The sequence below is a fragment of the Orussus abietinus genome, unplaced genomic scaffold (genome assembly GCF_000612105.2).
Source record: "Orussus abietinus isolate OABI.00-Male unplaced genomic scaffold, Oabi_2.0 scaffold11, whole genome shotgun sequence".
Lineage (NCBI taxonomy): Eukaryota > Metazoa > Arthropoda > Insecta > Hymenoptera > Orussidae > Orussus > Orussus abietinus.
The window spans coordinates 950,782-976,698 of NW_019396016.1; the positions used below are offsets into that span (position 1 = coordinate 950,782).

Here is a 25,917-nt window from a genome sequence, read left to right on the forward strand (position 1 = left end):
CGCGGGATCCTCGATCCCCCTCGATTCGAGTCTAGGTTCGAACACTTCTGGCCAACTATCGACCTCTGCTTTGGTTCCGGGAGCACCCACGCACCCATATCGCTTCCTTTCTGGCACAGACGGCCCGAAATTGCCCAGGAAAGGAGCCATGAAATATGGAACGGCTTATCAACGGGAATTGCCTGGAGATAGCTCAACCATGGTACCCTCTTATTTATGATATCGTAATGACCGTAAGTATGTGGTTACGCCGCGCGAGGGAGCTGGAAATACCTCCCACCGAGTTCGATGCCAATGCCATCTAGCGGTTCAAGTCAAAGTCCCCGTTTTAGGGGCGAACGCCGCTAATGAAATCTCTGACGACGTCGAGGCTGATCCTGAACGCTGCGGTTGCACCTTTTTCTCCTGGAAACCGGGAAGTGAGTTTGATCGAACGACCGGGAGGGGAAGGTGTACTCCATTTCCAGCGCACATCGCGTATATTGCCGATTGATCAGAGGAATAAGCACTTTTATTCCTTTGCTCATCCTTCAACGTCCGCTGTAAACGGCGAACACGTGGATCATCTGTCTGTCTCGAGTTTTATTGCGCCGGCACTTCGTACGGAACGGAAGGAATTTATTTCCTCTCGATAATTGTCACGTGGGGGGAGTCGAAGAATCGTTTCTCTTGTCTCTTCTTGTCGGAGTCTCCCAAGATTTTGCGCCGCGCCTTTTTTCGGGACCCTCTTTTTTTTTTTTCCTTGTCCTGCTACAAGGGGAAGCTGCAATTAAATTAAATCTCCGGACGGGATCTTCCAGATTATATTGTGACACAAAGGCTTTCGGATGCCGAGTCGAGGACTTACCTCTTCGAGGCTTCCGGGTGGAGGCAGATGTCAGAGTTTGCTCTCGCAGTTACCTTTACTATCTGCCATTATGCTATCTACTCTGATGCACGCCGGCAAAAACCATCCCTATGGAGATTACCCTCTTATCACGCTTATCATCGATACCTTTTCGCGCTTATTACGCGCTCCGGGAATTATTCGGATTGCCGATAACTTCCGGGAAGAAATTTCCAATATGTCGAGTGGCTGAAAACGCGATTAATTGTGCACGTCGCGTAGCAAACGCTCGACAGTTAAGTACGGTCGTTAAATTCCCATCGATTTAGTCAATAATCGACGTTGCTGTTCGCGTCCAAATCCCCTGGCGATTCCGCTTCCTCTATTTTTCTCCGCCATTTTGGCACCGGCCCATGGCTTTATTTTATTTTATTTCTTTTTTTACCAACCCCGATTCCTCTCGCGTGCGCTCGAAATTGCGGTATTAATGACCCAAGAAATTTACAGACATGTCGGGCTGCGAGCATGCCATTTAATTATCGCTGGTATCCCGACCATGTAGCCGCAATGGTTGCGACTTACGCGAAACCGCAAGCCGGGAAACGGACGAGGATTTAACGAGCGTTAAGGTGGCATAAAAGGGTTATTCTATACATATATATAAAACGTAAAAATATTTCATCGTTTCTATCAGTTTATTTTTCAATAAATTTACTCGAGATACAAGAAGTATCGATGGCATTGGCGGAGGAGCATCGATGCCGAATTTTTTTAGGACTCTCCTTTCGAGAGGAACTTTTTTGAAAATCCTGAACTAGGGGAGAAAATTGCAAAGTCGTGCCTGGATTTTTCACCGGACGGATACGGACCGGCTGCTGAGGCCGGAAAGATACACGCGAAGTTCGAGTGCATAAATCCCGAAGGATCGGCGAAGTTTGCGCATAGGCGAAGCTCAAAGTCCTCGTCGTTTCCGGTCGGACTCTTTCCTGAAGAATGGAGGTTATTCTCGTCCGGGTCGTTGTGCCAGGAGGAAGTCTTTTGGCCGAAGTTTGGAGAAGAGAGCGCTTCCGTGCCAGCGCTTTCAATGGGATTGGCATCGTTGCTCATCGGATTTGCAGATGCATACGGATGCATCTCATGAAGATGCATGGAGACGCGGTGCCACTTTTTCCTTGTATTTTTTCGACGACACCGAGCAACGCGGTCTCAGGGATCTTAAGGGGATGTGGACGGAAACGACATATGGAGTGTCATTTAATATAATATACGACTTAATTTAATATAATACCTAATATAATTCCACGCACCTGTAGATGTAAATACGAACACCGGTACTGTAGGTATTTATAAGATTTTTTTTTAACGACGTCAATCAAATTTCTCTACGTGTTTCACTTCGCCTTAATGTCCTCCTTCGTTGGCGGATGTTAAGTCGCTCTCATTCACTGGGTGATAAAACCTGTAAAGCTTCTCGGGGAAGTTTAACAATGGCCGAGGAGCAAAGGAGCACCCTGATAGAAGGGACGGCCGCAATTGTCGGGAAAGGAGCACAATGAAGTCGCTTCTTGGGGAGGGACGTAATGTAATGGCTGTAATGGCCGAAATTGCGGCGTCGATAGTTTTAGGTGAATCTTATGATTCCGGGCTGAGCACTTCTCGAGTGTAATGACCCGGGGACTTCTGCTAACGATGACTTTTTGCGCTCGTCGGTCGGGCCGGTGGTTTCTTCGGGTCGGCTTTTTACGCCTTGTAGAGGTGGAGACTCGCTATTGTTACTCGACGAACTACCGGAGACGTCAGGATGGAGGTTAACGCTGGTCCGATTCCAAGGCCCACTTTTGCATCTCCTCGTTAATCTTTGAAGTACTCCTCGCTGTTCCCCAGAGGGTCGAACAAAGTTCCCAACAACGGGCAGATTCGCCAAGCCACGTTACTCCGATATCCGAGCAGATTTCCTGCGGGAGTCAGTCCGGGAATAATGCGACATCCACTAGAAATCACCGATTCTCGTCCTGCGAACTTCCAGGAGACGGACGGTCGGGAAACTGGACTGAGTTTCCCGGCAAATGCGTTAAAAAGTACGCGCGAACGGCGCCGAATAACTTTGGAGTTCGGTACTTCGTTTCAATTTCAGGGGAATTCGGGTCAGATTTTTCCTCGCGATCCCGTTTTCTTCAGCGATCGCGACGGAATGAATTTGAAAACCGGGACGGATAAGACTGGGAATCCTCGGAAGACGCTTCCAGCCTGGAGGATAGGCGGATCAAAGGAGTCCCGTGTGCCAATGTTAGGCGAGATGCGAGGATCAAAGGAGTCCGCTCGAGCGAAGGACACGTCGCGTTAAAGGGAAGTCCTTCGGGGCGGAAATTGATGGTCCCAGGCGCCGAAGAGGTTTCGGGGACAAGAAACGAAACCCGCGGAAGGGATCACCCGAGGACGAGGCGCGATCTTCGGATCCCCGGAGACGCCATCACGGGACCAAAATGGAGGCTCTTCGGGTAATGACGAGGAACGCATCGAAGACGGAAGTATATCGCCCGATTACCTTCATCGCCCTCGCCTATCTTTCCGTCACCCTCGGCGACAATACGCCGTCGTTTCTCGCCCCGTCGCCAAAACCCTGGATTTAGTAAATCCACGACGATGGGGCCCGAATAACCAGACGCAATAGAGGGAAACCAACTTTTCGCTTCTCCTCCCTTATTTAAGGGCGTTCACCACTCCCGCGACTTGCAGGGCACTGCCATCATACGGTTGGAGTTATCGTCTCCACTTTCGTGGTGAACCCTGTCGAGGGAAAAGGATTACTCGGTTAGCGAACCTGGACTCGCTTTTCAACACTTTCTCCGGGTCTATCGATTTGTGTCCACCGCTGGTCCCGCAGTTGGTCGTGATACTTCTTTTGGAGGTTGGGACCCGCTGAATCGACTTCCGCCCTGAAGTGACCATTAAACTCAATAGCCAGGAACGTGGAGTCCTCCCCCCGAGAGGTCGGGCAATTTTGTCGGCGGATTTCGAGGCCGGTTCTTGCGAAAACGGAAAAAAAAAGGGAAAAAAAACATGGCGGCCCTGGGCCGAAAATTCGCCCCACATTGTGCGGCCACGCGCCGACACGATTTGTCGATACGCGGCTCACCCCGAAAACGAAATTTCGTTCCGTCGGCAAATATCCCGGGCTCGTGCGCAATTTTCCTCTGCCAGTCGAGCGAGCGACCAGCTTAAACGAGAGATTACGCCGATCCTTTGTCAATCCTGAAAGTTCCAGCCGGTCGACCGCCATTTTGGTTGCGCCCGGAACGTATTGAATTATTGGGATTACCTTTAAATCGCATTCTCGTGGAAGATAGAAAAGGCACCGTCGACTAGAGTACCTTTCGAGCTTTCGATTACCATCTCTATCTCGCTCCACGTTTACTAATAAATTTCAAACTCTCGCTTAGAGGTTACCCCAGGAGGGAGTCCTTCCTCCACGCTGCGAGTTTGCGGCGCTTACGAACCCGTACTTTTCTTCTTTTTTTTTTTTGCGACTCCCTCTTTTACGAGGTGTTCGTTTCCCTAATTTGCCGAGCGATGTAACGAGCGAATTACCGAGGAAGATATTTTTCAAACGTTCGCCGCGGGAGCTTAACGAGCGATGAGATCCGCGCTCATCCTTGCGCTTATTGTTAGCCGCGGTGATGGTGGTCGCTCGCGATATTCAGTCCGGGAACAATGGTCGGATTATTAACGTCGGAGTACGTTCTTTGATCGCGAGGCAGCTTCGGACCTGTCGTAGACTTCAAACAATGAAATCCCTCCCCGCAATTTCTCTCCTCAGGTGTTTACTTTCCTTAACCGAGGGCCGTTCGCCAGAGAATCGTTATTTACATTCCCCTTTTAATCTTAAACATTCCCATTAAAAAATATTTCCCGGTATTATCCTTAGTCTTGACAAACTACCTCGACGGGTGCAAGCGACTCATCCACAAGCTTTGGCTTAAAAATAATTATCAAGCTGCAAAAGTCCGACTCGCCGAAAGACGCGGTTGCATCTCTCCAGTTTATCCCTTCGGCCGACGTCTAGGAAGGAGACGAAATGGGCCGGAATTTCAACGGTGGTCCACTTTCTTTGGTCTTAAACCTTCGGACCGGCAGCGGAGCTTTCAGAGAATGCTTTCTCGTTCGTTTCAAAGCATTCGGAAGGGTTTCGGCGGTGGAGCCGCCGCGAGCTTCCGTGTTGGCGGCTCAAAAAGAAAGTCGATTAAGGCAGCCTGCGCGCGCAAGGACTTTCCTTTCAAGGAAAGCCTTAATTATCTCTCCATTCTTTCACCGGAAGATTTATTCTCTCTTTCATCCCCTCGATCTTCATTCAACCCTTTTTGGGAAATTACCGGGACCTACGAGTGCTGATCTTCGGTTTCGATGCTCGGTGACGAACCGCTGGAATTTCTATCTGGTTCTAAGGTGATTTGAAAGAATCAGCCTATATTTATATCCGACAGGTCATAGAAAATTCACTAATGGAATTATAAATCATATAATTAATCCCATCGAGTTCCTGACAAGGTATGATGAAGCGTTCAGGTGGCGTTTTTCCCTTGGCGTGATTCCATTCGTGGGCGAACCATTGAATGAGACGTAAATATCAATACCTTCTATTTGTCAAAAGCCTTATTGGCGCAAAGCCCACAAAGCGAATCGCTGTCTGGTTGACTGGTATGCTATCGTTATTTTTTTTTCACGCGTCGGAAAAAAAAATCACTGGCCTCGTGATTGGCAATCCTCGCGCCATTAAAGTATCCGCTAGTGACTGTGAGTGACGCGTCGATGACACATCTCACGTGGAATAGAGTTCCGTGGACACGACGCGTGGGTGAAATGATAAAAAAGACATTTCAAGGGTCGACGAGACCGTGGAAAAAAATATTGCTCGACGGTAGAGCTTCGTTTCGAGTCCTGGAAAGTAAAGAAGAATCGTCTGAATTCGATATGCAGAACTCCATGCTGAAAGATGGTCGTCTGCTTTTCCATCTTGTAATTCGAAGCTCGTCTTTCGTTACGAACGGCCTAATTATGCCTTATCGATTTCCTCTCGAATTTACATATCGCCTCTGGCAAGTTCCACGATCCTGAAAGCCGAGTTTACGTACTCCCCATAATTTGTAAGAGTCGATCGGCTGCAGTAAAATCCTTCCCTGGTTAGGTCGAGTCTCCGATTCCTTTCTTCTTATCGGTCGGATTTCTTCCTTCGATTTTGGTTTTCGTGTTCGACCCTTACGTACTACCCTTTACGTGAAATCGGGGTCGACCAGGGTAGGCAATTTGAACAAATTGTAACGAGAATAGTTGAATTTAAGCTACGCACTTAGCATAAGCATACGCATTTAGTACATTGCAGGAAAACTATAAATTCAACGTCTTGATAGTGAATCGGTATACATCAGTAATAATCGCCTAAAAAAAGTGTATAATCTTAAATCATTGTCTTGTAATTTTCTGATTGCGATTTTATTCGAGCATTGTCGAAAACCCTTGGGCGTCGGCGGACCCAAATATTATAGACTTGGCATCCGACCCCGATATAGCGTACGGCTAAATAAACAAAATATACGAGGGTGTTAAGGGAGAACGAGATCTGTCAAAGGACCGCACTTTGACACGTGTACCGTGAGTAATCCGGCAGTACCTTACGTGCATTTACATGACCAGAGGGACTCTGGAACTACAAACGTACGTTTATACAGAAACAGCATTTATTTCCCTGGAATAAAGATTTTTTTTTCTCGAAGAGGAAATATGCAGGGAGATTATCTCTTTTCACAAAATCCCTGGGCTAGTCTCTCGGCGGAGTAATGGACTTTCATTTTCTCTCGTTCCATCAAAACGTTGGAGACACCAGGCGGAAGATGGATTAACCCTGAACCCTGTTCACCACGTGACGTTTTATGTCAGTGGAAAAAACCGGACGCTCGATTAAATCGGTAAAAAAAGAAAAGGAAAAGAAGAAGAAAATTCCGAGAAAGTTCATTTATGGAGCATCGATAGTTACGAGTCTGCTCGCTTTGCAGATATTCGGGGTCTAAGATCCTTGCAGAGAGTGGCCAGGATCATGGATCTCGTTCGGGAAAATTTCCTAGAGATCGAGGACAGACCCTTGCAATTTATCGGTCCCTCGGAGATGGCCAGGCGAGTCAACAATGTCGCTCAAAGATGAAAGCTGATCGTAAACGCGAATTCGTGGAGCCACGTGGGTCCATCGGTCCCATTGTGAGCCCTATCGGGGAGAAGCACGCGCTTTCAGAGCTTTCGTCTTTGAATATATTATTCCTTTTCGGCGGCCCCTCGAGACCCCTCGAACTAGGTTATCGTACGAAAGGTTACTTTGGCCCGAATTTCCCTTTTCCGCCCCAGGATCTCACACGGGGCCCGCTCTTTTTCCCTCGCCAACTTTTTCAGGCGTGAGCTCTCTTCCACTTGGCGCATCTCTCGGCTGATCAAAGCTATTATTCGAATATACTCCCCGTGGGCCGTTTACGAGGTGCTTCCTCGTCAACTATGGAACCTTCCCTAGGAAACGTAATCACGGGAAAACATCTACATGGAGGGGTGGAGGAGCTCCATATTTTTATATCGCAGGGGGTCTTCGGTAGAAAGCTCTCCGCCGCGTCTCTCTAGAGTCGTCGAAGCTCTAATTTCGACAAATTTCCACCTGCATCTCTGGTGCTCTATTTTCTAACTGACCATGGCGAAACTTGTTCGGGACCTGCTAATGGCATGGTGTTACACCGGGAGAATTCCTCGTGAACGCGTTTACTGTTACGCGTTTCCTCTCAGCTGATACGAGTACTCCATTTCGCAACCCCCTCGTCATACTTGCCTCTACGATGTCTCGTTTCGATGATACTCAACGCTCCGAAATGCCGCTCTGGGATATTTTTAAATTTCAAGAAATTCGATAATGTCCCTCTGCGACTTTTTATTAAATTTCAAGAAGTTGCCTTTACCTAATCCACGATTAATTTCACGAGCAAGGGGACCGATACGTAACGAGAATTTTTATAACAGGGGATGTAGGTCGTCTAAGTCGTGTTCCGATTGTTACTGATACCTATCGATCCCTCAGATTTTAATGGATTATGCGCCGCTCCGAGTTGAGCCAAATACGACGAAAGGGGTAATCAAAAATACATATTGCGGAGCTAAATAGGCGAGTTTTCGGCTTTATATTTCCGATCGAGAATGTCCTTCCGCGAGCGCTCTTTGGAGCTTTTCAGAGCTCGTCGAGCGTGCGGAAAAGCTTACAAAAGCCTATTTAGACCGCAAATAGCCTTGATCGGGACTTCTAGAGTTTATTTATTAAGCTGCTGAATATACCTCGGATCTCGTGCTCCTCCCATAATGTATAATCAATATTTTTCCTTGAATTGCAGTGCGAATAATAACCACTGGCAGCTCGCGTGGCCACGCAGTATTCATTGGTATAACCGAGTTTTCCATGTAACTGGGTTACTCCCAGGGTGGATTGTGATTTTTTTTTGCGTTTTGCCGGCAACATGTCGGTCGGGAAATTGCACTGCGTACGAGGGGCAGTTGCATTCACCGTAGGAATATGTAACAAGTGGAATTAGGTTTGCATTAACGAGGCCATCCGTGAGCTGTCCACGCGAGGTATCGTAGCTGGTAATAAAAATTGGATTTCCCGAATTTTCCGCTATTAAATGTCAATTTGTACATTTTGAACGATTTCCATCCCTGAGAAACGATTGCTCTTGATTTTATGCGATAAACAACAATGCGATTCGGTAACAAGGGACGGTCGGCCTTAAAATCGTGGCAATGTTTCGGTGACTTTTTAACGATTTTCCGTGATTTCTGTTTGCAATTTCCTTGTTATTACGAGCACTAAAATCCATGATTTCGTGAGCGATTATTCTCTGGGGATGAATTTTGGCAAATGGTGGCGAAGGTGAAAACGTCTGAAAATATCGAGGCTGCTCAAAAGCGAAGAGCGTCCTGGCGGAAAATATTTAGCCTCGCTCAAGTTACGGATGCGCTCGCACCCACTCGGGCTTAATATAATTTTTATGAGCGCGATATATTTTTCCCCGGAAAGATTCATATTGGGAGGCGGGACTGGTTTAATGGCACGTGGAACGAAGTTACGCCGCCGAAGAGCGCGGCTCTTCCATTCTTCGGCCGCGAAGGACCTCGAGTAATTACGATCCGGGTTTACGGCCGAAGACATCCCCAGGAAGTCGCGGCCAGGATATTGGCCGTACCCGCGATATCGCCCGATCCGATAACGAGAGTTATAATCCTTAAGGTCGTCCTTAAACCGCGTTAAAGGCCTCGTTACGATCCTGACGAACGCGCATCCTCCGGTTGCGTTACTTCCCCTCGAAGGTGATGAGTTTGAACGTTGAAATCTCATGAAGGAAATTTTCAATTATTTTACTCAAGCAGGAAAGAGGTATCATAAGGTGATAAGAGAGGGCCAGCCTATATCCGGGGCGTGAAAGTATTTTCCAAATCGGGTGTACCGATTCGTATCAAACTTTACCACGTGACTACGTACTCTAAGGTAAGCCCTGAAACTCATGAAATTTTCTTTTTTCATAAAAATGTTTTTTATTTATTTATTCGGTACTAGTACCAATGTGACGTCGTCCGTGTATGTTTTTTTATGTTTTGCAGTTTTCAAGACTTAGAATCGAAAATCAAGAGTTTCAGGACCTAGCTCGAACAATTCAGAACAGAATTTAAGTCGCTGTTTAGGGAGTCGTAAAAAAGTCTATCGTTGTGCCGTACAAAAGGAATCGAAACCGTTTCGTGATAAGGGGATCCTCTGGACTGATGGATCGCTTCTAGTGGGGATGAGAGCGAAGAGGCTGCCGCGGAATGGAGCAAATGGTTGGACTTAAAAGCTTCATTAGGAAAGTAGTTTCGATAAAACGGGGGAAGGGTGTCTCCGGTATCAAAAGCGATAGGGGAATTCAGTTTGAAGGGTATCGGACGGCTCGCGTTTCTCTACATGTTCCCTCTCTTCCAGGGAAAAGTGTCCCCGGGATATCTTGGCTTCGATATCGCTCCATTTTCGGATTCGGCCTGATGTACGACCTACCTCTTTCCTCCGAGCTCATTTCACACTCCTTGGGCATATTCCCGCGAATATCCTCGCGTGTCGGGGAAATATAAAGCGGAATAAAATACGAACTTGGCCCGACGTCCGCGATTCGGTATTGGAAGGGTGTTGCCAACTTCGGTTCTGTTTACTCTGATCGGATTAAAATAATAGGACAATCCTGCACAATGAACAAAATAATGGTACAAATGAAAAACATCACTCAAATATTTCAATCGAAATTTTGCCCGTATTCAAAAAGAAAAGGGAATGCGATTCGATACATTGAGTCTTAATAGTATGTAACCGAAAATTAATACCGATGAGTTTAATTTAATTCCCTGTTTCTGCAATGAATGTCTTTACGAACAAAAATCAGGAATAGAATCGTCAGCGTTTCACTTTCTAAAAATGCATAGTATATCTTTCACTAAAATAATAGGATAAATATTATAATCATAGCCGGTTGGCAACCCTAACTTGGAATTTCACCCCGTTCTCGCTTCGACCCTTTCCGAGCGAAAGTGTCGAAGTTCGTGAGGCAAGTTCCACGTGGCATTGCTGCTTTTTTATGAGTCCGTCGAATTCGAGAGTTTTCCACACGCGAGCAAGTTTATCGCGGCTTCTCGCCCCCTCGAGGTTCGCGAATAAAATGCCGATTAGCTCCGAGGTGGCGACACTCACCCTGGGACAAAGACTCGCCGGGAATCTCGTAATCCCAGTTCCGTTGCGGGAGGAATCTCTTATTAAATGTGGGTACTTCGCCGAGGGAAGTGCTCGTGATTTCCCCGAGGTTGCGCGAAATTCGAGCCCGAAGAGGGCTGCGCGTTGGGGTCGTATAAAGCGAACGACGCCGCGTCGATTTCGACGCGAGATGGCTTCGAATCGAGAACTATGGTCGAGATAAAAAAGGAATTCAATGAGAAAAAAAATATACACGAGATGTATCTCCCCTTCGTTCGGCGCGAAATCATCCCCGAAAATGTCGCGGAACGAGGAGGACGGTCATGGAGGTTGCACCGAGAGGACGTAGTATATTTCCGTTTAAGTTCCGGTGATCTTTTATTTATGAAATGTGTATTTATCGAGGAGATCAGCGCATTAGTTTCACCAGCTGGACCGGGGAGATGTTTCTCTTTTCTCGCCTTAGAGTTGGCCGCGAACGGGGGAGCTTTATCCAATCCCGGAAGGGTGGAGGTGGATAATTCTGTTTCGGTCGCTCGGTCTCGGAAATATACGGAATAACGGGGGGATCCTTCCTTACGTGCCATTGTTCCTCTCGCCCCTTCGTCGTTTCCAATTTTCGGGACTGTCCCCCCCGAGGAGCGAGCTCGGGGCGTGGGAGTCAAAATGGGATGGCATTACCGGAGAAGAAAAATGAGAAAAAAATTATTCCGGCCAGAGGAGGAGTGCTTTCGGGGTAATAAATAGAGAATGGAGTACCGTCGGGGTATTATACGGTTATTTGAATGCGGAAAGCCGGCGTTATCATCGCCGAATGTTTTACGTTTATCTCTGGGAGATTTGTGGAGCGGCGGCGGAGGTCCCCGAAAATTGGTAGCTATAAAAGTCTGCATATCAAACAACGGGGTATATCGAGTGATATGATACGTTCTCTCACCTTTGCGTGTCATCGTGGAGGACCGACCCGTACGAAATCATCCACTCCTGCCTCGAGGGCTTTGATAAAGCTCCCCCGAGATGCGACCGACTCGAGGCGAGAAAGCGGGACGTTTCTCACCCTCGGTCGGCGGATTCCGGCTTGCGTTTTTCAACCGACCATAGTAATGGATTTCTGCCTCGGGTTGCCTCAGGTTATCCGAGGTTGCCCCTGGTTGCCTCTGGGATCACACGTACCTCCTATCAGTGGCCGCCTTGCCCGGAAAATATTCATGGGACTCGACTCGCCAGGGTCCGATAAGGCAAACTCGATTTTATCAGACCAGGACTGGGAGCCGTTGCACTTTCAAAGGTATCCTCGATATACATTTCGTTCCCTACGGTAAATCGAGATTCTTCGTCTCTTACGAGCTAACGACGATATTATTTTTACCGTACTGCAGGCGAAACTCACCTTATATGCAGGTGAAATGGTGCATTCATTGAGGAAATGGAAAAAGGGAAGAAACTCCCACAACGTGACTACACATCCTTTCATCGCGAATGCGGTGGTTTGTTTCACGGCGGCTTGCAAAAATATCTACAGAGGGTGGGGGGGAAAAAATGAAAATACCCGCGAGCTCGGCTGGAAATTCGGCACTCGTAAATCCTGCGGAGTAAACGCTATCTCTTCGGGGAGAGCTCCGCTCCTGTGATATTACCAGTCACCGGGGCAACAATGGGCAAGTTCTGGCCCGGCATCGCAAAACGGCAAGCTAAATTGGAAATTCGCGGTAACGCGGGCAACAGCTGCAGGGCGAAACGCTATTCAGCGGGGCAGAACCGCCAACGGGATGGGGCGAAGCCCCCCCGCGAACTTTCAATGCCGTTTCTCGTAATGGCGAAGGCAGGGGGCTCTTTTTCCCGCCGAGTTGCCGGAAGAAAGCTCGCCCGTCCTTATCCTGATAAGGACGCTCGGTGCGCCCCGAAGAGCACCCTTCCTCGCCCCGAAATGCACCGATCCAATTCGAAGCCCGCAATAAAGTCCAAAATAAATGCTCTCTAATTAACTGGGTAAAGCCGCCTTTATCGAGAAGCTATTGCAGCTCGTTACTCACATTACGAGCGCGATTATCCGGACTTTGTCAAGTGTCGGAGTTTCGAAGGCGCACTAAAATCCGTACACTCTTAGAACGCAAGGTTGTACTAAAATTAAAAATTTCGACATTTGGTATGACTGCAAGAAACAATTATTTTTTCAGAAAAAAAAAATTATATCGTTGAGTTAAACGTATTTTGTGTACTCAATCTGATTTTCATTTGGACGTATTTGATCGCAGGATTTTCTTGTCGCGTATTTCTTTGAGTCAGACAACTATTTTTTTAATCAGAGTAGTTACTTAGATTTAAGGGACTTAATTTGGGATTCTAGGGGGAAGTAAATCCGCCTCGTCGATTAAGGCACCGCGGTACTTTCTTTCAATGTCTTCTCGGAGAGTCCTGGTATTCCGGTCGCACATACGCGTAATTAGAGCACCGGGTAAGAAATTCGGTAAATAGGGATTAACCTTCCCTTCGCTCGACGTGATTAATTAATTTGATGAGCCATGACGAGGTTCTTCGAGTGCAGTTGCACTTCCCGGAAGTCGACCGAGTTTTTCGCCTTCCTCCCGCAAAGTCGACGCATTCTGGTCGCGTGCGTATCTAATTAGCAATCACGCATTCGTGGCCGGAATGGTGATCGGCCCGGAGTAGTCAGGGAGCATAAATGGATGTACTACCTCTGTTTTATTCCCAGCCGAGGAGGTTCACCATTATTAATCCGCTCGCCTCCCTGCATCTTTATTCTTTTATACCTTCATTTCCACAGAGTGGCGGGAAAAGATTTACAGGAATTTCTGGGGTATGTTAAATTCGACAATTAATTAATCTTAGGCGCAGGAGTTTTATTCCATTCCGTGCGGAATCCACCTACTTTGCGTTTATTCGCCGGTGGCGTTTCATTTAAGAATTTAAACGCCAGTGCGAGACGCTCCTCCGGAATTTTTCTGCTTTGTTTTCATTAACCACGCCGCATGTCGAGTACACCCCTAGCCGCATGACGCGAGTACTTGACGCGAAAACCTGAAGAGTTAATAACTTTCCATATGGCCGGACGGAGTTTACGGCTTACCGCGGGAGGAAAGCTCGCCATATTCGCGGATCTCGTAACAGACTTTGGTTAGAGCCGTTATCACAACACCGGGGATCCGTATCAAACGCAAACGAAATATTCCCGGGGTCACTAGAAAGGCACTAAAAAGCCTCTCAAAGGGGTTGTCCCTGAAAATAGTTTGACAGCGTTTTTAGTCGAAACGACGAGTCGACGGAAGTTGGCAGGTATCGGTTCTGGGCGGTCCGGTTTGCCCCGCTGACTCGGATTTCACTCGGTTTTCCAGCTTAGCCTGACTATAATTTATCGTTAGCTGGCTTGAATGGAGTTTCAGCTACTTCCGGGGAACGATCCTCAGCTGCGAGAACAATCGAGCGGTCGCGGCCAGAGCGTCGGGGCCTGCACCGCGTTTCTTCCGCGTCCTCGCTTTCCGACGAGAAGTCGAGCATTATCCTCCATAGCCTATAAAAAGAAGCAAGGAACGTTTCCCTTGCACCACGAGCTTCGAGTACGCTCATCCATCCATTAATAATATTAATAATCGTTACTCCGCCATTTTGGAAATATCCGATTAAGACCGCGCACGTCGTTGGGTGTCCTCTCGACGACCTGACCTAGGTCAATTCGATATCTAAAATTCAATACCGGTGAGTCGATAACTTTCGCTTACCAATAATCATCGATATCCCCAAATCCCGGATTTTGACACTAAATATCATATCCACCGAGAAGAAAAAAATGTGATCGAATCACGGAAGTATTTCATTGAATACTACCGAACGAATATTTTGTTAATTCAAGGAAGAATTATTTGAGACGAATCCTTAAGTTCCTTAAATTATCAAAATATTTTTTTTAACAACATTCGAAGAAATATTTTTTTGCTTCAGCCTTAACCTAACCCCCCTTTGGTCCTCGCCGGTACCTACCGCTGCCCCTCTACCGAAAACCGCGAGGTTTATGGTCAGATGGCCCCGCGACGTAGGCGAGGGAAGGCGCGCTTCCGGTTTCGGGATTTCGGCCCTGGGTGGTGTCGGGCCTGCGAAGAAGGCTCTGGGGGCGGGTGGGCGGTCGGGGCTGCGCGGGAGAAGCGTAAGTTCGCGGCGGGGGGTTGGCAGCCGTGAAGCAGCAGTGCGACGCGACGCTGCCTGCCACGCGGTTGCCGAGAAATCTTTCCTCGCCGTCGCTGGCTCTCTATCGGCCGTTAGCGTCGGAGCGACGACCAGTGCGCGATAAGGACCGCGGAGGCCGCCCCTCTCGCGCCTCCGAAATCCGCCCCTCGCCCCCTCGGTTCGGTCGATCGGCCCGCGATCGCGGTTCCCATCGCTCCGCGAAACCTCGTCGCGACGTCTTGCGGGTTCCGTTTTGGTTCCGTGCCGCGGTTGTCCGATCGTAAAGCCTTTTTGTCCCGGAGGGACGATCGCCTGGATCGCCGCGGTCCGCGCGTATTTTGTGCTCGTATATCGATCTCACCTCCCGCATAAAATTCCTGGAAAACGATCCGACGCTGTTCGACCTCCTTGTTAAGTGGAAAGTGAAGTGGAGACGGAGTGTTAGGGGTTCCTTTCGGTCGCTTATCTGTGTCTCTCGGTTAGCCGCGAGTGGAACGCCTGAAAACGCACTGGGATCTGCAGGGGACTGCGGGTGAGTCGCAGGGGGAAATCATGGGTTTCGATCTTCGAGATCGTGAGGAAATCCGCTAGAAATATCCCAAGCAGGGGTGACCGGAAATTGTTGGACATCATCGAAACGCCGTCGGGATTTTAAGACCGAACGGAACTCGTTACCGAATCGCATTGTCTGTCGTAGGAAATCGAAGGCAATTGGCCCTCGGTGAAGAAAATCGTTTCCGTGATTTGGAAGGGAATAGTCCCTTGGTTGTTATTTTGGATTTCGGTTATGATCCCCCAGTTGAGTTTAGGGTTTAGTCGACCGCCTTTGATCCCGGCGCGCTTCGTTTTCCCCTGATTTATTGACCTTGTATTACACCCTTGGTCGCTTTAATATTCATGAAATTCCTTGCTCGGAGAGGAAGCGGGGCCTTCCTTGGCGTTTCGCGAGCCACTTTCTGACGGAACACTGTGATGCCTTGCGGGGGTACAATAGGAACCCCAAAAGGGGTTCCTATCCTTCAACCCCAAAAGGAGCACCCATCCCTGAACCCGACGTTGCTTAACCTCGCAGATTGCTGTCGGGTTCTAGGGGAAAATGTTCCTCAGCGGAGCTCTGGTTACCTTTCACGGTTCAGTCGCTCGAGGAGGGAAAAGGACCTCTTCGGGGTTCCTTGGTCCCTCGCGTTCCCCACGGTACCATCTTCGTTTCCGTCTTGAGGTCAAAACGAGACTCGCCGTAAAGTGTCTGCCTGAATCATATACAACTGCAAGGAACAATTATTTCTGGAGGAAAAAAAATCATAACCTTGATTTAAACGAATTTTGTTTACGCTTCCTGACATTCCTTTTGATGTATTTCATCGCAGGATTTTATTATAGCAATGGATATTTCTTTGAGTCAACCTAGGTTTTTTTTTTCCTCAGGGTGGGTCGATCGATTGATTGCGGAGTCTCGTTATCCAGGTGGGAGATCGGGAATCGATCGTTGATAGATGATGTCTTGATGAGAGGACTTGGGGGATCCGTAAAATCCACGAGATCCAACGTTTCCTGGCCGAGTCCAGGGTGGAGGGCGTTAGGTGGACACGTGGAGAATTTTCAAGATGAAATTTCCAGCGTTCGCCCGAAATTCCGGGACACCCTAGATCGGACATTGCTGTGGTTTTCCTAACCGCGGGATCCCTCGTCACAATCGGGAATACATCGTCGTACCGGAAGTCGATCCTTCGTATGACGTAAAATTCTATGCTTGTACCCGAACTCGGGTACAAGCATAGAATTTTATTTCTTGCACCCTGTGAGACGGCGTTCATGGGGTGGATTCCCATACCGTGCCCCTGAGCGATGAGGACGAACACGGGTAACGAGACGGTAGGAACAACGTGCTTCGCGAAGTTGAACGTCGTTCCAGGTCGTGCTTCGGAATCGACGACGTATGCCGAGGGCGATGTGTTGCCATTTTATCGCCGGGTATACAGCTACGATAAAACAACATCCGGGGGGGCCTTGAAGAGCGTGCCTCGGTGCAATCTATATGCCTGACGGCGCGACTCGTGTATTTTACGAAGACGAAAAATAAATAGGAGGTTAGTGCCCATCGCCTCGATTTAACCGTGGACAACGGAAAGCGTAGGCTGCACTTCTGACCGATGAAATGCAGTACCCTCTCCTCGGTTAAAAGAGAGGAAAAAATTGAAAATCGCCATTTCGACGCCCACGTCGTGGGAATTCTTGAAATCAAATTGCCGCACTTTGCCGTGCATCCCTACGACGTTTTTCTTAGCGATAGGATTAATGATTCGAGGTGTCGCAAAAGGGTCACTCTGCATATAGAATGTAACACCTTAACGTCGGGAAATTTTTCCTACGGACTGAAATTTATTGAATCGCGCTCACCATGCATCAGATGCACCCCAAGCTGTCGCTATCGGGACAAGTGCACCGCTGAAACACGGAGGCTGCATCTCCCTGGATGGTGCAGGCTTTCGAGATATCGCCAAATGTGTGACCGAGATCGCACGGGTATCTATCTCTATCGCACCATCGCGGGACAAATGGCATTGAGATTCCCGACAACCCGGTGTATGCATTACGATCGTGCCTCTTGTCTTACGTAGGTGGGACAATGTGCCTGGATTCATTGTCCATGGTTCACTTCATGGATAGGACAGCCATCGATCTCCGTCGATGTCGTCTGCTCTGAGTTTATCACCTGCGAATGTTGGCCGACGAGTGGATACGAGAATAATGTCATCTGTTTCTTTTTTTTTTTTTCACTTTTCGGTATCGACCTAGCTCGAGTCTTATCGAACAATTGCAAAATCGAGAGTGGCCGACTCCTTGTCCTGCCTGGGAGAAAAATCGCATTATTCCGCGGCCGAAGATGCGCGGAAAAGTTGGCCACCGCGGCGGAGCTCGTCCGGAATTAGTTGGGAAAGAAGTCGACGAAAGGCTCGAGTCGCTTTTCCTATAAGGGCGAATTAAATTGATCGGGAAGGAGGGGGATATATCTTGCAGCCGCGGGGCGAGCGGCTCCAACGATATTTGCATATTTCTCGTATCCGAGTTGTAAAATTGACCAACTTCCGAAGGCCCGAACAATCGGGAGAATTCAGACGTCGCGACCGGTGCTTAACTGGGACGGAAAGTAAATTTCGGAGTTGAGAGCGACTCGGAGTGCTCGGTAATTAAATGCAAAATCCCGATGGGGTGTTGCTTGCCCTGTAAAAATGGCCGACAAAAATGAGAGAGAAAAAAAAAGAAATTACACATCGCCGTCCAATTAACGGCACGGCGCGCGGAAATTTTGCGCCATGCCGCTCTTCGGCAAACGTGATTTATGGTCTTCTGCATTTCGGCATTATTCGCCTCTCTCTCTCGTTGTTGCACTTTGTTCCGCCACCTCGTCGACCTGGTTCTCTCCATCGGCTTCGAACTCGGATTAGGTTGAATTATTTCTCCGGCGAAGAGGCACCCTCGAGGGCATCCGCAGAGTCGACCGCGGATGGACCTCTCTTGATCCGCAGGTTCGTGTCTTGCGGATGACATCGTCATCGGACGTTTCCGAGCGACGTGGTCGAGAGGATCCGTCCCCTAGGTGCGATATGACGATCGATTCAGCCCCGCTAATTATCCTGGCGAGATTTATATGACGATCGTCCAGTCGTTCAAGGTGATATGAATAATCCGTGGTATCCTAAATTGTTCCAGCTAGGTCCTGAAATTCTTCATTTCCGATTCCAAGGGTCCATAAAGCGTCAAACATGGAAAACGTACACGGTCGACGCCATATTGGTCCTAATCCATGATGAATAAAATATGATTTTATGTAAAAAATTAAATTTCACGAGTTTCAGGACTTATCAGTTAATACTAAAATGTCAAACGAATCGGTACACCCAATTTAGAAACCGCTTTCATGACGTTTTGACCCATCAGATGTGTATAGGTTGACTCTACGGGTGCGAGAGGGTGCGTAACACTGTAAAAGGATGACGTTTGTTTCTACGCGATTATCTCCATTGGCCATTTTTCCCGATCGCATATACACTTTTTCCCGACAAAAGGGACGCCGTTACGTTTACACGGTTACATTGTAGGTCGGTTGGACCGTCACTTGCGACAATGCGATTTTTTCCCCGAAATAAACTCGGCCCGTTCAATATTTGAGCGCGCGCAAATCCCGGAGTCCACTCGGTGTGCAATTTTCAAACCTGCTCGCTCGCGGTTTAAAGGTCGATTTATTCATATCTATTCCATATCGGTACACAGGCCGTATCGCACTTTCCTACGCAGGGGGGTAAAAAATTGCCGGATAGGTTTCAATGGGGAGGATTTACATCGCGATGTATCCTGCCAGGGAGAGCTCGAGAGATCCTTTCAATGGAATCCATCGGCGAGATCTTTCTCTACTTTTGCAAGGGCGAGCACGGATGTATGTAAATCGACCTTAATACCGTCCAGGAATATCGCGGCTGCGGTGAATAAAAAGGAGAGGGTCGCCAGAGGTGCGTGCGACCTGTGATCGAAGATGTCGACGTCGGGACGTCGATGGGATCCTTGGGGAAAAATGGTTATCCCTAAAAAAAATCCTATATCTTCCCCAAATTTGTCCCAGTTGACTGTTACCATGCTCGGGGAAAGTTGGACCTGGAGCAGGAATGGGTAATTTCGGGTTTTTCCAGGTTTTCCACGTACATTACGTAAACCGTGCAGTGTACTGCAGAAACTCGAAGAAAACCAGTAAATTACGTTTTTCATCCCCTAGATTAAAAACGTCTTTTAACACATGTGTAAACACGTAAACATTTTTAAAGACTAATTAATTTCACGCTCGTGTCAGAAATACTTTCGAGATTAACCTTGCTTGGTATTAAATTTCTGATTGGATTTATTTTCTATTCAGACATGGAATGTGATTACATGTTGCATGACGTATTCTACCACCATACCATATCCTGGAGGCGAAAACGATTAATCGGTCATTATTTCTCCCGATCCATCAGGAAAGTTTCCGATAGGTTTGCCGTATTGCCGCGTCTTCGTGGTCGTGCAGCAGGCTATAATATGAGTTATGTACGCAGATAAGCCTTGGATTTACTGCCGGTATCGATGCGCTTTCAATTCGAGACCAATGGATTCCGGTATCGATGCTCGGTACCGAAAGCGCGGCGATAAAGATTGCGCGGGTCAGGTTAGGCCGGAAGGTGCCAACCCGTGGACGGGGCTCTTCTTCAAGGTTCCTGACTCGGTTTTGCACGCGACCTGCGAGTTTAGCGATTCGTCACGGCCGATTACTTGAAAATATGAAGGCGCCGAAATGGATCGCGAACTTGTCCATTTGCGTTTACGAGCCGCGCGGTATCGCTCCCTCTTATCACCTCGGTACAAGGACCAGCGAACTCCGTTTGGAATTACCGAAACACCATAATAGTATTAAGGCCGAATATCACTTTTTACCGAATCGCAATGTTCGTCATATGAAACCAAATCGAATATTTTGGCTCTTTGATATACATATACGACACTTTCATAACACCTTCATGAACCAAAGGGTCCTCTGCGTTTCGAGGCCCCTTTTTTAAAAACGCTGAAAATTTTAGTCGGTCGTTGAACGAGCGAAATTTCTAACAAAATAGGAATGGAATTATTTTTTTCTCTGGTCTTTTTCTCAGGGCGATGCATCTCTCGATGCCGAAGAAGCTCTTCTCTGCACGCGATGCGTCCCTGACGCGCACGGGATCGGCGTGATCCCCTTCTTGATTATCCTTTTTAGCCCGGCTCCACGTCGTGTGTAACCTGTCGCGTAAATCTCACGCAACATCGAGCGAACTCGTGCATCCCCCCGATACGGCAACTCCGGTGAAAAATCCTCGAACCCGGAAAATAGACGAAAAACCCGAGAAAGCGCGAGATCGGCGGATCTCGACGTACCTTCCTCCGCATCTTTCGTCCCACAATTTAACTCCGCATTTTGTTTAATGATTATCAAATAAGTCATTTAGCTCGAAATCTAAAATTATATGAATTTCCTCCCTTTCTTTTATCAGGGTACCTCGCGATGTGGGAAATCCTTTATCACGGGTCGATGGATTCCTTCCGCGATTCAGAGCTAACCTACCGTTGCGTGTCGATGTTACATCGACGATTATCGTCCGTTTCGGTATTACCCGAGGATTACCGTCCGTTTCGATATTACCTCGATGATTACCCAATTTCGACGGCCAGCTGCAGCTGGCAGGATTTCCAGCCTCCGGTGCGCCAGACGGGAGGACAATCGTTACGGAGCCAATCGGTGCGCGTCGATGCGTCGAGCTTTTCCTCTTTTTTCCCCACTTTCCACGCTTTGAGACCATTTCCACGCGTTGCTCTTTGGGAGGGTGATTTATCGTTATTCCGGAATTGGACGTAAGTGATCGAGTGCCAGGTTCCCGAGGAGGACGGATGCGCGTCCCCGGGACTGCATCCTCCCTCGGGATGCACCTGCACGCGAGCTAGGGGACCGAGGAGCGCGAAATCATTTTTCACGACCCCTCGGATCGACTTCCTTCGAGGAGACGTCGCGAAGTCGACCTCGACGTGCCTTTTCCGCGTTACCTCGAGGATCTTTCAGAAAATTCTGCCTGGCAGGATTTCCCATTTTTCGGCAAAGGCGAGGAACCCTCGACGAGGCTAATCGATGCACCTCTATCGATCTCTACTTTTAATTTTCACACCTGTCGATCGAGTCTCATCTTTCGAGATGAAGACGTCAGGCGAGGAAGCATCGCTCCGGTTTATCAAAGTGATATGAAAGGGTCAGATATCGCTAATGAAAGCGAAATGCTCGGCGACGTATTAACGCGATCCATTTTCCTCGACAACAATGGACCCATCGCGCCGCACCGTGCCGATTGGGAATTAATGGCTGACTCTCTTTTTTTTTATTCTTGCTTTCTTCTCATGGCATTCCGCAATTCCAGGGCATTCCGCAATTTAAGGCGCAGGACCATCGCCGGGTAGTGGGCGATCGATAGGTCGCCGAAAGAATGAGTTTACTAATGGAGTTTGGAAGTCCTTTAAATTCTGAAATGAGTTAAGGAGTTTAACCCTCGTCGGATGAGCGACGCCGAAACTATCGACCGTCATCTCTGGGAGAACAGCCGAAGAGGGTGCTTATCATTCGCACTATTTTCGGTGGTCTTCGAAATATAGATCCTCCAGTCGGCCCTCGCATTAAAGTCGCAAGGTTTAGGGTGGGTTAATGGATCTCCGAGTTAGGGAGGTGGCACCAATTAAAGGTACGAGTGCCCCTACTCGATGCTTATGCCCCCGGTCATGCATCGGCTATTATCCGGGAATAATCGTGGAATATGAAACGCCGGAACGAGGGGAGGTCGTAACCATCCCCTGAATCACTTTCGCCCCTGCAGTTCCCAATTTCGTCCAAGTTTAATTGGCTTTAAATCACTTGTCGCCTAACTTCCAAATAAATGGTCCTCCCCTCGTTTTTCATCGACGACGCGCTTTTTTTTTTCGTCGCATCCCTGGATGTCACCAGAGTGATTTTCGACCCGTGACATATATATCGATTTTTTTTAATTGAATCCAAATCCAAGACCGGATACGAGAAATTTGTCGACTTGCAATCAGAAATTTCAGAGATTTCAGAGAACTCCATGACATAATTCGATGGAAGGAACAAGCGAGCATCTTGCACCTCTCCCATAGAAAATCTCATTTACATCCGAATATCCGATTTACATATTTACATATTTTAGGAGCGACGATTTTGGAGTTCATTTTGAATGGATTTACCGACACCCTGAAAACTGAAGACCCGCGAGCTTGCAGACGACGACATAATATATTTTACTACAATGAATCTGGATATCGCTCGACATTTTTCCACTCGATCGCAAGAAAGGTCGACGGAAAAAAAAATATATATACATTCTTCGTGGCATCGAAGGAACGCAAATTGTTTAAAAATCCGTTATGCTAAATAAGCCTTCGTATCGCAATGTGATTAAAAGCCGGACGTACGCCGAGCTCGTGGACGAGTTTTGCATATTGGACGGTTTTTTAATTAACGCGTTACTTTCGCCGTCAGTGCAGGCGTTACGTCCAAAATTCCAGCTGATCGTTCAGCTTGCAGTTTTTTTCACAATTTTCCATCGGCGACGCATCGTGGCGGAAAAAAAGTGGCAGGATCGACCGAAAACATTTGGGCTCCGCTCGAAAAAAGGGTGAAACGCGACCGATAAAAGGCAGGTTTTCCTCCAAAATAGGGGTGGAAAATGATTCTCCCATTTTTTCTCCCCCTATTTTCCGGTGTTTCGAGTCGTCTCGGTTTACTCGCGCCCCCTTCCTCCAACGTGGTACTTTCTTTCGGCAATGGTTTCCTCTCTCTTGTCGGCGCATTAGCCTGAAAAATTGCGCCCCGTACTGCGGGGCGGGGCTGCTCGGTGTAGAACTTTGACAAATTACTGGGATGCCCGAAAGCTCTCGTAAAACGCCCTATGAAAAATGCCTGCCGAGAGGCACCGAAACTTTCCGGCCTTCCTCCTCCCGTTCTTATCGCGACATTCTCAAGGATAATAGATCGCGGAATAGGTAACTGGCGATCCTCGCGAACGTCCTTATCAATAGGAAACGGACGAGCGAAATATTCCGGACGAAGTGACGAGACGTATTCGACACGGAAATAAAAAAAAAACAATAAAATTCCTGCCCTCCACGTGGAAAAATATTTATGAACGTGCGAGAATTCCAAGTTGGATAAGCACGGGAGCGTTTTTATTATTTTCTCTCCTTTTTTTTTTCTTCCACGGGCGCAATGAATAATGCAGACCTCATCGCGAATTGTCCCCGAGTACGTGGCATTTGTCAACTTTATGGAAACGCCATCTGATCGTCAACCTCGAGTCGAGCAATCGATATCGGCATTCGAGGGACTTGAACGCACTCCGTACGGCGAGCCGCATTTCGTCTTCATGACCCCTACGGTTATCACTACGCGATTTCGCCTTATCACCCCAACCCTATGGTTCATCTCGACTCGGGGCTCATCTTTCGTCACTTACTCCCCCTGCACCGGGTCGCCACGTGCACTCCGCATACATTCCGCATACGTTCCATCCGCATTCCGTTGTTAGGCTACTGGGTCAGCGAGTAAATACGTGAATTCGATTTTTCCGCACTGTTTGCCCTCTTTCCTTCTAAACGCGACGTCGAAAATGCGAGTTTTCGGTAACGAACCTCTATTGACTATCAACATTGTTATTAATAATTGTGACAATTATTTATACTGGGGTGTACTGAATCGATTCAAACTTTACAACGTAGATATGGAGGCTACATGAAATTTCAATTTTAAGAAAATTTGCTTATGGATATTTTTTAAATTTTCAATGAGAAATTAAATTTCATGGTTGTCAGGACCTTTCTTAGAATCTTCATATTCACGTTAGAATGTTTGAAAGGATTGGGTACACCCTGTTCGGAGAAATGTTTCATGATTGACTTGACATGATGTTCATATGCCACTTTCATGTCATTTTAAACGGGGAAGGATTGTTTCTTAATTTTTTGAGGTAGGAGAGGGCCAACGGGCTTCGAAGTCGAGAAGACAACGAGAAGAGCGAAACGTCCCTTCCGGTCCGAAAGGAGCCAAGTGCAGGCATCTTGACTCGTCGTCATTTAAATGGCCCCCAGAGTTACAGAATCCTCCCGTTTGTTCGCTCATTCAGCCGGAGGCGACTTGCGATATGCCGGGGTTAATTTCACCGGGTTCAGCCTCCACAATAGGCTTGCACGAGCGTGGGGAAAAAAAAAGAAACGAAGCGGAGGGAAGGAGAAACTAGGGGAACGGCTGCCACCGGAGGAAAATTCATAATTAAAGGCCAAATGGTCACGGTAATTAAAATCCAAAGTATTCTCCCGGCAGCTCGTTAAGGTTAAATCCTGCACGAGGTCGAGTTCGGCGCGATGTTCGAACTCCAAGGAAACCAGGAAACATTTTCAGGCCACTCTCCGTGATCACCTGCGAGGATTAATTACACTGAAAAAGGAAAAAAAAAAACCTACCAATGAAATATTTCCTTAATTCAAAGAATAACTGAATTTGACTGAAATGAAATCCAATGAATCGGATGCGACGTGTCTTTTATTTTTTGACGGAATTTTGACTACTTATCTAAGCTGAATTTTTTTGAAATTAATATAAGTACATACATGTTTTTATTCTCAGTCAAGGTCCGGAGCATCGTCGAATTTTTATCTAACTTTTTTTCAATTTTCATTGTTATTTTTTTTTGTTTATATTTTCCTATCTGACGTTTTAGTGACGTTCAAATCGCTAGGATACATGCTTAAGCAGCGTCACGTGCGGCAAAGCATATTTCCAGGTGCACTCGTGCACTGCATGCACCTTAGTATTTCCCGGAGTGCATCTACTCTTGGCAGGTCGAATTCTGCACGCAGGGCTTTTTTGCAACATCCGTCGGGGATGCGTCTGAGTGCTTGCGAATTTGTATACCGACCTCGTGCGACATGCGAGATCCTGAAGAGCGGATTCGAGATGAATGCATCCTGGCGGTGAATAAGTCACGCCCGGGTATTTCACGACTCAATGCCGAGATTTTACCTAATGACGACAAGTATTCCTCGAGGAAAGAACGAAGGACCTGCCTAAGGAAAATAAGCGACCGATGCAAGCGACGTTAATAAAAGTGTTAAAATTTGGGTGGACAGATGAGTCCCTTTAAGCAGAGGGAAATGTTGCATCTCCATCATCGAGCCATACAAAATTGTGGTTATTCAGTTCGTATAGAATTTTTCCTGAGACGGAATCTTCAAAGGGTTTTCCCGTGGTCGCACTTGGAGTGCGAAAGAACTTTCATTTGTACTCGGTGCGAGGTGGATTTAATTAAAGAAAATGCTCCCTGGAGGATGGATGCATCCTCTTGTGTGCACTTCTTGTTTTACCGTTTCCTTTTCCTTTTTTTGGTCTTCATACGGTTCATGTTTCCGTACCGAGGAAGACACGTTGGTTGTGCATCTCACGCCCAGACGGACGGTAGGAGCGGCGGCAGTAATTGCGTTAAACCGCGAATTGAATTTATTATCCCGCAGGAAACATCGCGGG

At 47.6% G+C, this 25,917-nt stretch overlaps 1 protein-coding gene across 1 annotated transcript in view; it reads left to right on the forward strand.

The window, feature by feature from the left end:
• Positions 1-14,866: 14,866 nt before the first annotated feature.
• The window catches only part of LOC105704045 (synaptotagmin-7), a 143,335-nt gene continuing 132,284 nt past the window's right edge, over positions 14,867-25,917 (forward strand). The window contains exon 1 of the mRNA XM_012432917.1: positions 14,867-15,321. The gene's annotated coding sequence lies outside the window, so the exon portion shown is untranslated. The remainder of the gene's footprint in view (positions 15,322-25,917) is intronic.